Below are 13099 nucleotides of genomic sequence, written 5' to 3' on the forward strand. Positions count from 1 at the left end.
CTGTAGTGATATCCTCATTGCGAAAGAGTAACACGGTAGCAAAGGGACGGATTAAAAAATGGATACAACAGTTAATTGCAACAGGCTTAACAACATCCTAATTCATGTTTTGTAAGTTTGTAGCCATTGAAATTGAACTATTTAAAAATGGATACAACTGTTAATTGCTACAGGCTTAATGGCCATTGAAACCGGTACTGATAAAAATGCAATTGGCAGAGTTAAACATCACAGGGGAGGTGTTGCCAGAGCAGATAATGGCCCAGTTGTCTATATAAAGGTAGGGGAAATAGCTAAAATGTGTTAGGCATGTTTACCACAACATGTTTAATACATCGACCATACAAAACATAGCCATTAATTGCAACTGGTATTGGTAAGATTGAACTGGTGAGTATATACTTGGTAAGTCCTGAGAGGTGTGGTTGCTGGGGCACTTCATCTTGGCCAGAGCCTGCCCAAAGTCAGCGGCGGCGGAGGCGAGTTGTTCCTCCAGGTCGAAGAGTGGATCAGTGCCACTGACATGTGTACCTATAGGCAACCAGTAAATGGTAGAAGTTGAACTGCAATTGCACAAATGATGTGAAATACTGTAAGACATGGGATGCAGCTAACCTCAATAGCAAACAACAGCATCGGCTGTTATGACCCTGCGTAAGTACATGGACAGGCATGTTAAGTACAACAGGGTTAGCATCCACCAAAAATAGCAAATGGGCAGCATCTCTAGTATATCTTTACTGCGGAGAGTAGCATGGTAGCAAATGGACAGATTAAAAAATGGATACAACTATTAATTGCAACAGGCTTAACAACATCCTAAGTCATGTTTTGTAAGTTTGTAGCCATTGAAATACAACTTTTTAAAAATGGATTCAACTGTTAATTGCAACAGGCTTAATAGACATTCAAATCGGTACTGATAAAAATGCTATTGGCATAGTTAAACATCACAAGGCAGGTGCTGCCAGAGCAGAGAATGGCCCAGATGTCTATAAAAAGGTAGGGGAAGTAGAAAAAACGTGTTAGGCATGTTTACTAGAACATGCTTAATACATCGACCGTACATAACATAGCCATTAATTGCAACTGGTATTGGTAAGATTGAACTGGTGAGTACATACTTGGTAAGTCCTGAGAGGTAGTTGTTGGGGCACTTCATCTTGGCCAGAGCCCGCCCAAAGTCAGGACGGCGGAGGCGAGCTGTTCCTCCGGGTCAAAGCGTGGATCAGTGGCACTGACATGTGTACCTACAGGCAACCAGTAAATGGTAGAAGTTAAACTGCAATTGCACAAATGATGTGAAATACTGTAAGATATGGGATGCAGCTAACCTCGACGGCAAACAACACCATCAGCCGTTATGACCCTGCGTAAGTACATGGACACGCATGTTAAGTACAACAGGGTAGCATCCACTAAAAATAGCAAATGGGCAGCATCTCTGGTGATATCCTGAGTCATGTATTGTAAGTTTGTTGCCGGTATTGGTAAAATTGAGCTGCACACGGTAATATTTGAACATCACACAATGTGCAGTACTGAAATAAATAAGGCACGAACATGCTTAATACATCAACCGTACAAATCATAGCCGTTGCAAGTGGTATTGGTAAGATTTAGTTGGTCAGATCTTACCTGTTAAGTCCTAGGGGTTAGTCACTGGGGCACTTCATCTGGGCCAGAGCCTGCACCATGTCGTCGGCGGCGGCGGAGGCGAGGTGTTCCTTCAGGTCAACATGCACACCGGCCATCGCGCCATGGACCGCCATCAGCTCCTGGCGGTGGGGATTTGGAGACATGAGGATGTTTCGCAGGCGCCATTTAAGCAATCAGGTCGGGGCCATGATACGTCTCCAGCGTATCTATAATTTTTGCTTGTTCCATGCTGTTATATTATCAATCTTGGATGTTTGCATAATCATTTTATATCATTTTTTGGTACTAACCTATTGACATAGTGCCAAGTACCAGTTGTTGTTTTCTGCATGTTTTTTACATCACAGGAAATCAATATCAGACGGAGTCCAAATGCCACAAAACTTTACGGAGAATTTTTATGGGCTAGAAGGAACACAATGGGCCCTGGCGGCGCCTGGGGGTGCCCCGAGGGAGGCACAACCCACCAGGGCGCGCCAGGAGGCCCAGGCGCGCCCTGGTCGGTTGTGCCCACCTCGGGTGCCCCCCGGACTGCCTCTTTGATTTGGAAGAAATTAATAAGCAGATTAAGGAGTTACTGGATATAGGTTATATTCGCCCAAGTTCGTCACTTTGGGAATCACTAGTACTTCTAGTGGAGAAGAAGGATGGATCGTTAAGGATGGTTGTTGATTATCGAGGACTAAATGAGGTAACGATCAAGAATAAGTACCCACTGCCGATGATCAATGATTTGTTTGACCAGCTGCAAGGAGCTAAAGTGTTTTCCAAGATCGATTTGCGATCAGGGTATCACCAGCTGAAGATTCGAGAGCAGGATATACCTAAGACACCTTTTACCACGAGATATGGGCTGTATGAGTATACCGTTATGTCATTTGGTCTGACTAACGCACCTGCCTATTTTATGAATATGATGAACAAAGTGTTTATGGAGTTTTTGGATAAGTTCGTTGTGGTGTTCATTGATGATATACTGGTCTACTCAAAGAATGAAGAAGAACATAAGGAGCATTTGCGATTGGTACTTGGGAAGCTCAGAGAACATCAGCTATACGCCAAGTTCAGCAAATGTGAATTTTGGCTGAAGGAAGTTGGATTTCTTGGACATGTTATATCCAGAGAAGGAATAGCAGTAGACCCCACCAAGGTTGTCACTGTGACAAACTAGGAGTCACCCACGTCAATTGGAGAGATCCGGAGTTTTCTTGGAGTCGCAGGATACTACCGGAGGTTCATTGAGAATTTCTCAAAGATTGCAAACCCGATGAAGGAGTTGTTGAAGAAGGACACCAAATTCAAGTGGACTGAGGAATGTGAGGCCAGTTTTCAGGAGTTGAAGAGACACTTGGTTACATCACCAGTGTTGATTCTGCCAGATCAACGCAAAGATTATGAAGTATATTGCGATGCTTCACATCGAGGACTTGGAGCCGTACTTATGCAGGAGGGAAGAGTTGTTTCATATGCCTCACGACAGCTTAAACCCCATGAGTTAAACTATGCTACGCATGATTTGGAGTTAGCAGCCGTAGTGCATGCGTTGAAGACATGGAGACATTTTCTCATCGGAAACCATTGTGAGGTATACACGGATCACAAGAGTTTGAAGTATATCTTCACGCAGAAGGAGTTGAATCTCAGGCAGAGGAGATGGTTGGAGCTCATTAAGGATTATGATATGAGATTACATTATCATCCTGGAAAGGCTAACATAGTAGCCGATGCGTTGAGCCGCAAAAGTCATGTCAATACACTCATGACCGGAGAGTTACCCAAGGAGTTAGCAGAGGATCTTCGCGAGCTATGTTTGGAAATAGTTCCAAGAGGTTATGTAGCAGCATTGGAAATTCAGTCTACTTTGATGGATAAGGCCAGAGAAGCTCAGAAGACAGACAAGGAGATTTCCAAGATAAAGGAAAGAATGAGCAAAGGAAAGACTAAAGGATTTCGTGAGGATGAGCACGATACCTTATGGTTTGAGGACCGCCTATATGTGCCCAATGATCAGGAGATTAGGAAGTTGATTCTGCAAGAGGCCCATGATTCGCCATATTCGATTCACCCAGGAAATACCAAGATGTATCCTGATTTGAAGGACAGTTTTTGGTGGACCGGAATGAAGAAGGATATTGCGGTGTATGTAGCAGTTTGTGATGTATGTTAGAGAGTAAAGGCAGAACATCAGAAGCCAACCAGATTGCTACAACCATTGCCGATACCTGAATGGAGGTGGGATAAGCTAGGCATGGATTTTATCACGGGATTACCCAGGACTCGTTCAGGCTATGACTCGATATGGGTTGTAGTCGATCGTTTGACAAAAGTAGCCCATTTCATCCCAGTAAAGACCACTTACACCAGTGCTAAGTTGGCGAAGATATACATGACCAGGATCGTATGTCTGCATGGAGTTCCGAGGACCATTGTATCAGATAGAGGAACCCAGTTTACTTCAAAGTTTTGGAATCAGTTGGATGAAACTTTGGGAACCAAGCTAGAGTTCAGTACAACTTTTCACCCGCAGACCGATGGACAGACTGAGAGAGTAAATCAGATTCTGGAGGACATGTTGAGAGCTTGTGCGCTAGACTATGGATCTAGTTGGGACGATAATTTGCCTTATGCAGAGTTCTCTTATAACAACAGTTATCAAGCCAGTTTGAAGATGGCCCCTTTCGAAGCGTTGTACGGAAGGAGGTGCAGAACACCGTTGTTGTGGGACGAAGTTGGAGACCGATAGTTGTTTGGACCAGATTTGATTAAAGAGTCTGAAGAGATGGTTAAGCTGATTCGTGATAGACTCAAGGTAGCCCAGTCCAGGCAGAAGAGTTATGCGGATTCTAAACGCAAGGAGACAGTTTACAAAGTCGGAGACAAAGTGTATCTTCGGGTATCCCCACTTCGAGGAGTGAAGCGCTTTGGAGTTAAGGGAAAGATAGCGCCACGATTTGTGGGACCATATAGAGTTTTGGAACGTATGGGAGAAGTTGCTTACAAGTTGGAATTGCCTGGGGATTGTCAGGAGTTCACGATGTGTTCCACGTTTCTCAGTTAAAGAAGTGCCAGGCAGAAATGGCGGATATTCCTCTGAGAGATACAGTACAGCTGGAAGCAATACAATTGGATAGTGATTTGACCTACGAGGAGAAGCCAGTTAAGATTCTTGATTTTGCCAGCCGTGTCACACGTAACAAAGTAATCAAGTTCTGCAAGGTTCAGTGGAGTCACCATACTGAAGATGTAGCCACCTGGGAACGAGAAGAAGACCTGTGGAAGGATCACTCTCACCTATTTTCTACCTAACCCGAATCTCGAGGGCGAGATTCATCTTAAGGGGGGTAGGTTTGTAACATCCCAAATTTTCAATTTGGAATGTTATACATAGATCATTCATGCATATCATATTTTAATGCATTTTTGTTTCGCAATCCTCAAAATTCTAAGAAACTCAAGGACCCTCGGAGAGAGTTGGGGATTTCACTGTTTTCATATTTGAATTTTATCAAATATTGAAACGAGGATTATTTGTTTTAATTATTTTTCTCTCCAAAAATATTTCATATTAAAATATATGAGAGGAGATAAAATGACTTCTCCAAAATAGATGAAATATTAGAGGAAAAATATTAAAAGCAAGTATTTGATTTTATTTGGATTTTATTGCTATTTTATTTGAATTGGAAAAATTGCACGTTTTAATTGCATTTTAGGGCCAAGAAAATGTTCATCTTGTTCTAAATATTTTATTTAGACGGTGAAATTTTGTTTTGGCACTTTTAGATTTTTATTTATTTTTCTAGGATTTATTATCGGCGGAACATTATTTTTTTTTTTAAAAAGTCAGCGCCCGACTGGGCCGAAGCCCAGCCGAGTCGGCCGGCCCAAACCCCGTGCCGCGCTGACATCGCCGGGCGAGTCCGAGCCGGACATGCCTCGCCGCGCCATGCCCCTCGCCCAAGCCGCCTCCGCCCCCCCCCCTTATAAAGCCGAGCTCGGGGCCCCTAGGGACCCCAAGTCGCCGCAGCACCTCGCCGTCTCGCCGCGCCCCGAGCCCCGCCACCGCAGCCGAACCCCGCCGGAGCCGCCCCACTCACCGGAGCTCGCCGGAGGTAATAACGCCGCCGTCGCCGTCGTTCGGTGTTATTTAAAACCGATTCGTTTTTTTAGAAACCCTAGTTTTCGTTTTTTTAGAATAGATCGGTTTTTTTTTCTTTCACGGTTTATTTATTTAGCGGACGTTCGTCCGTACGTTCGTTTTAACGAACGGTGTTCACTCGTTAGCCCAGACAGCGAACGTTCGTTCGTTAGCCTGTTCGTCAGTTTTTCTTTTTCTCGGATTTTCCGCGATTATTTTCGATCGCGATTTCTGATCCGATTTTCGTTTTAGTATAACTTTTCGCTCGTTTATCGGAATCAGGCGATTCAAGCGCCTAGAGTTTCGTCTCGAAACCCTCTTTCTGTTTAACCAACTTAAACAAGATTTTGCTACTGTAAAATTTGACTTTAGTCCAGATTAGTAAACGAAGCTTGTTTCTTTCGCCGTTTGAGTTTTGTTGCTTCGTTTGATTTGATTCTTTTTGCAAACCGGAGTTCCTAAGTTGAACTTTCTGGTTAGATCTCTTATTTGAGTTTTACCCGTGCCCTTGCTTGATTGCTTATTGTATGCTTGTTTGTTTGCGATAGAGTACCCGGAGTGCGAAACGTGCTACTACGAGTCTCTAGGTTTCGCGGATCATCAGCAAGGCAAGTAACACTTTGATCATACCTCTTTACTACCCAGTTTTATTGCATTAGATCAACCCTCAAACAATTGCATGGTTAGGATCTGAATTAAATTGTGGGTTTGGGAAGTAGATGAGGTAGTACCTATTCACCTGTTTATTATCAAACCTTGGGAGTTACTTCTACGTTGCTTATATTGCTATGCTATGGTCGTAGACGTGGATTGGGTTTGAGAGTTTTCATGACAGATGTGAGCATTGTTAAATAATGGTTAACTTAAGGTGGCAACTTTAATACACATCTGGGTGGATTGAGGCACCTGGGGAATTCCAGTGATTGCCTGTATTTTTTGGAAATCCCGGGGTACCGTGTGATTCTCCTATGGACTGCCACCCAGGCTCAAAGGGATCATAAGATTTTCATGCTAGAAACTTCCGTGTGCAGCCACATGCCATTATGGGCTCTGGCATAGTTGAGTAAGTTGTGGGAAACCTTTCCATGATGGGCTAGCAGATGTAGGGGATTGTAGGTGTACCGGCCTATCTATCGGTTAAGGGGACCTCTTCGGAAAGACTGTGTCTCGGTCATCCGTTTCTCAAACATTTGTAGTGCGAGAAATCCAACGGAGGAGATCGAGTCTTGTGGGGAAAAGTGCACAAACCTCTGCAGAGTGTACAATCTAATCATGGTTAGCCGTGTCCCCGGTTATGGACATCTTGAGTATCTGGTTCTTGGATTATCATGTGGATCTCATCACTCTTAATTATAAAACTTGATTGGGTTATTAATTACTTTTAATTGGGATTGAGATGGGGTTTACCATTCTCAATGTTTAACAACCACCATGATAGTTAAATAAAATATATTCCTTTGCAGTAGGGAAAAATTGGCTTTTCGCAAAACATATTAACCATACAGCCTCCACCAGCCATATATGCATGTAGTGATAGCATTATTCTGTTCATTACTCTTTTGTGTTACCTTGCCAGCATATTCCATGTGCTGACCCGTTTTCGGGCTGCAACGTATCATGTTGCAGACTTTTCAGACGACGAGTAAGGAGCCTTAGGTCGTGATCTTTCACTCAGTGATGCCGTTGGAGTTGATGGACTCACTTTATCTTCCAAGCCTTCCGCTGTTATCGTATTAGATGGCCTTAAGCCATATTTATTGTAATAAGTTCTCTTTTGAGACATTCGATGTAATAAGTGTGTGATTGCTACTCTGTTATAAATCCTTCAAGTACTGTGTGTGTCAGCATTACCGATCCAGGGATGACACTTATGCACAGAGATCAGACTGTTTGAGGTCTGGTCGCTACAAAGATGGTATCAGAGCACACGCTGACTGTAGGACACGACCACTAAGCTAAAGCCCTAGATCACTACTCTCTTCTCATTTCTGACTCCTCTCCATTTTCTACTCTTTAGGATGGCGGATGCAAGGATCAAGTTCACGCAACCGGATGAAGACACCCCTTTTGGACGCCACTTGAAGGAAGTTACTAGGTACCTGAACATTGGAATACCAAGCTTCACCGGGACCTACAATGCCACTTTACCAGAAGAGGAGCGCTGGACAATTCAAGTTCAAGTTCCAGGAAGGACGTTCGCGCCAGTCACTGAGCCCATAGAGTTTTCCTTTGATGCACCAACCTGGAGTCTAGGAAAGAGTATGGCAGCTCACATTACCATGGGACGCATTGGAGAAGTTTACCACAATGATCTCAAGGACACTATCTACCAGATTTGTGGGCGCCGAGATGAGCAATGGGAGATGATCAGCACCTGGAAGGATAGATCGATTGCCTCTTTCATCCAGGAGTTAAACCAGCACATTCGACGCCAGGAGAACCAGATGTGCGCAGGCATGACAGATTTGAAGAAGGCGATGACAAGGATCACGGAGCTGGAGGAGGAACTCAAGGCCACACGCGAAGACTATGAGGAGGAAATCGTCGTACTAGTGGAGAAGAATGACGACCTGACAAGGAAGCTAGGAGTTTTCATGGGAGATCCCGCGCCAGGAGGAGAAGATGACGATTCCACTTGCCCGGAGAACTACATCATCATCGACGACACTGACTCGGACCCCGACGATAGCGATGATGACTATGTTGATGAAGCTGGAGCAGATATCATGGAGTCTTCGACCGAGCAATTTTTCTAGTAGACCACCAAATCAGTAGTAGTATTCCACCATGTATATAGTATAGTCCAAGCACTTTTGTAATGATAGTTCTAGACCGATTGTATGCCCTTGATTGATTGATTGAGTGATATGTTTGTGTTTTGTCTCATGTGCATATGGGTAGTGTTTTTCCCCTAGACCTCATTCTATTCTATTTTCTCATCTTTTCTAATCCCAGCAGATGCCTCCGAGACGCGACAATGGATTTGCTTTCCCACCGGAGCTCACTCAGTTGATCCAGCAGCAGAATGCCTTGATGCAGATACTAGTCCAGAATCAGAACCAGGGGAACAACAACAACAACAACCACCACCACCACCACCAGTTGATCACTTAGCCCGTTTTCTTAGGCTGAATCCGCCGGTGTTCTCCAGTAGCACCGAGCCGATTGTTGCAGATGATTGGCTCCGCAAGATTGAAAGGGAGTTGACTACTGCAGGATGCACAGATGCGGAGAGAGTGCGTTTTGCCGCACACCAGCTTGATGGACCCGCAGCATCATGGTGGGAGAATTTCATAGTCACTTACCCCATTGACACTGTGACATGGGACCAGTTCCAGCAGGCTTTCCGTACTGCCCATGTATCAGCAGGAGCTATGGCCATGAAGAAGCGTGAGTTTCGCAACTTACGCCAAGGAGGACGCACTGTTGGCCAGTATGTGGATGAATTTAGTAAGCTAGCACGTTATGCCCCAGATGACGTCGCTACAGATGCAGCTAAGAAGGAGAAGTTTCTGGAAGGACTGAATGATGAGCTGAGCATGCAGTTGATGGTGGCAAATTTCAATAACTACCAGGAGTTGGTGGATAGAGCTCTCATGCTTGAAGGGAAGCAGCAGCAGATTGACAGCCGCAAGAGGAAGTATGGACAAGGGAAGTATAATTCTGGAGCCCAGCAGAGACCCCGTTTCACCCCGAACTCGGGAGGACTTGTTCATAACCATGGAGGCCACACTCATAATGGAGGAAGTTCGCACAATCATAGTGGCCCCAAGAATGGTAATGGTAATGGAGGAAGTAGCGGACAGAACCGTTCGAACCCGGCAACACCCGCCAAGAAGGATCTAAGCCACGTGACTTGCTACAAATGCCAGAAGACCGGACATTACGCCAATGAATGTCCTGAAGCCAAGAATGGAAATGGCAATGGAAGCTCTGGGAAGAAGCCCAACCCTTTCAACAGGGGACAAGTGAACCACGTTAACGTGGAGGAGGTTGAAGCTCAGCCAGATGCAGTAATAGGTAAGTTTTTGGTTAAGTCATTTACTGCAGTCGTTCTTTTTGATACTGGTGCATCGCATTCATACATATCAAGGGGATTTGTGGATAAGTATAAGTTGCCCACTAGAGTTCTTAAGACACCCATGCTAGTAACCTCACCCGGAGCAGAGTATATGGCAAGCCATGGATGTTTTCAGATGCCATTGACAATAGGTAGGCATGTTTTCCCCTCAGACCTGATAATATTGGAGTCGCAAGGTTTGGATGTGATACTGGGTATGGATTGGATATCGATGTATGGAGGGAACATTGATTGCGCCAGTAAGATGAGTTGCTCACCACCCCAGAAGGAAGAAGGATCAAGTATGTATCCCGGCATGTTTCGAATAGGACGCAAGTAAATTCCTTATCTGGAGTTGTACAGGAGGAAGTACCAGTGGTGAAGGACTTTCCGGATGTATTTCCAGAAGAGTTGCCAGGCATGCCACCGGATAGAGACATTGAGTTTTTGATTGAACTTTTGCCAGGCACAGGGCCCATATCTAAGAGACAGTACAGAATGCCCGCAAAGGATTTGGAAGAAATTAAGAAGTAGATTAAGGAGTTACTGGATAAAGGTTATGTTCGCCCGAGTTCGTCACCTTGGGGATCACCAGTACTTCTAGTGGAGAAGAAGGATGGATCGTTAAGGATGGTTGTTGATTATCGAGGACTGAATGAGGTGACGATCAAGAATAAGTACCCACTGCCGATGATCAATGATTTGTTTGACCAGCTGCAAGGAGCTAAAGTGTTTTCCAAGATCGATTTGCGATCAGGGTATCACCAGTTGAAGATTCGAGAGCAGGATATACCTAAGACAGCATTTACCACGAGATATGGGCTGTATGAGTATACCGTTATGTCATTTGGTCTGACTAACGCACCTGCCTATTTTATGAATATGATGAACAAAGTGTTTATGGAGTTTTTGGATAAGTTCGTTGTGGTGTTCATTGATGATATACTGGTCTACTCAAAGAATGAAGAAGAACATAAGGAGCATTTGCGATTGGTACTTGGGAAGCTCAGAGAACATCAGCTATACGCCAAGTTCAGCAAATGTGAATTTTGGCTGAAGGAAGTTGGATTTCTTGGACATGTTATATCCGGAGAAGGAATAGCAGTAGACCCCACCAAGGTTGTCACTGTGACAAACTGGGAGTCACCCACGTCAGTTGGAGAGATCCGGAGTTTTCTTGGACTCGCAGGATACTACCGGAGGTTCATTGAGAATTTCTCAAAGATTGCAAAGCCGATGACGGAGTTGTTGAAGAAGGACACCAAATTCAAATGGACTGAGGAATGTGAGGCCAGTTTTCAGGAGTTGAAGAGACGCTTGGTTACATCACCAGTGTTGATTCTGCCAGATCAACGCAAAGATTATGAAGTATATTGCGATGCTTCACGTCGAGGACTTGGAGCCGTACTTATGCAGGAGGGAAGAGTTGTTTCATATGCCTCACGACAGCTTAAACCCCATGAGTTAAACTATGCTACGCATGATTTGGAGTTAGCAGCCGTAGTGCATGCGTTGAAGACATGGAGACATTTTCTCATCGGAAACCATTGTGAGGTATACACGGATCACAAGAGTTTGAAGTATATCTTCACGCAGAAGGAGTTGAATCTCAGGCAGAGGAGATGGTTGGAGCTCATTAAGGATTATGATATGAGATTACATTATCATCCCGGAAAGGCTAACGTAGTAGCCGATGCGTTGAGCCGCAAAAGTCATGTCAATGCACTCATGACCGGAGAGTTACCCAAGGAGTTAGCAGAGGATCTTCGCGAGCTATGTTTGGAAATAGTTCCAAGAGGTTATGTAGCAGCATTGGAAATTCAGTCTACTTTGATGGATAAGATCAGAGAAGCTCAGAAGACGGACAAGGAGATTGCCGAGATAAAGGAAAGAATGAGCAAAGGAAAGGCTAAAGGATTTCGTGAGGATGAGCACGATACCTTATGGTTTGAGGACCGCGTATATGTGCCCAATGATCAGGAGATCAGGAAGTTGATTCTGCAAGAGGCCCATGATTCGCCATATTCGATTCACCCAGGAAATACCAAGATGTATCTGGATTTGAAGGACAGTTTCTGGTGGACCGGAATGAAGAAGGATATTGCGGAGTATGTAGCAGTTTGTGATGTATGTCAGAGAGTGAAGGCAGAACATCAGAAGCCAGCCGGATTGCTACAACCATTGCCGATACCCGAATGGAAGTGGGATAAGCTAGGCATGGATTTTATCACGGGATTACCCAGGACTCGTTCAGGCTATGACTCGATATGGGTTGTAGTCGATCGTTTGACGAAAGTAGCTCATTTCATCCCAGTAAAGACCACTTACACCAGTGCTAAGTTGGCAAAGATATACATGACCAGGATCGTATGTCTGCATGGAGTTCCGAGGACCATTGTATCAGATAGAGGAACCCAGTTTACTTCAAAGTTTTGGAATCAGTTGCATGAAACTTTGGGAACCAGGCTAGAGTTCAGTACAGCTTTTCACCCGCAGACAGATGGACAGACTGAGAGAGTAAATCAGATTCTGGAGGACATGTTGAGAGCTTGTGCGCTAGACTATGGATCTAGTTGGGACGATAATTTGCCTTATGCAGAGTTCTCTTATAACAACAGTTATCAAGCCAGTTTGAAGATGGCCCCTTTCGAAGCCTTGTACGGAAGGAGGTGCAGAACACCGTTGTTGTGGGACGAAGTTGGAGACCGACAGTTGTTTGGACCAGATTTGATTAAAGAGTCTGAAGAGAAGGTTAAGCTGATTCGCGATAGACTCAAGGTAGCCCAGTCCAGGCAGAAGAGTTATGCGGATTCTAAACGCAAGGAGACAGTTTACGAAGTCGGAGACAGAGTGTATCTTCGGGTATCCCCACTTCGAGGAGTGAAGCGCTTTGGAGTTAAGGGAAAGTTAGCGCCACGATTTGTGGGACCATACAGAGTTTTGGAACGTATGGGAGAAGTTGCTTACAAGTTGGAATTGCCCGAGGGATTGTCAGGAGTTCACGATGTGTTCCACGTTTCTCAGTTGAAGAAGTGCCACGCAGAGATGGCTGATATTCCTCTGAGAGATACAGTACCGCTGGAAGCGATACAATTGGATAGTGATTTGACCTACGAGGAGAAGCCAGTTAAGATTCTTGATTTTGCCAGCCGTGTCACACGTAACAAAGTAATCAAGTTCTGCAAGGTTCAGTGGAGTCACCATACCGAAGATGAAGCCACCTGGGAGCGAGAAGAAGACCT

This window comes from Triticum aestivum, chromosome 2D (genome assembly GCF_018294505.1).
Source record: "Triticum aestivum cultivar Chinese Spring chromosome 2D, IWGSC CS RefSeq v2.1, whole genome shotgun sequence".
Taxonomy (NCBI): Eukaryota; Viridiplantae; Streptophyta; class Magnoliopsida; order Poales; family Poaceae; genus Triticum; species Triticum aestivum.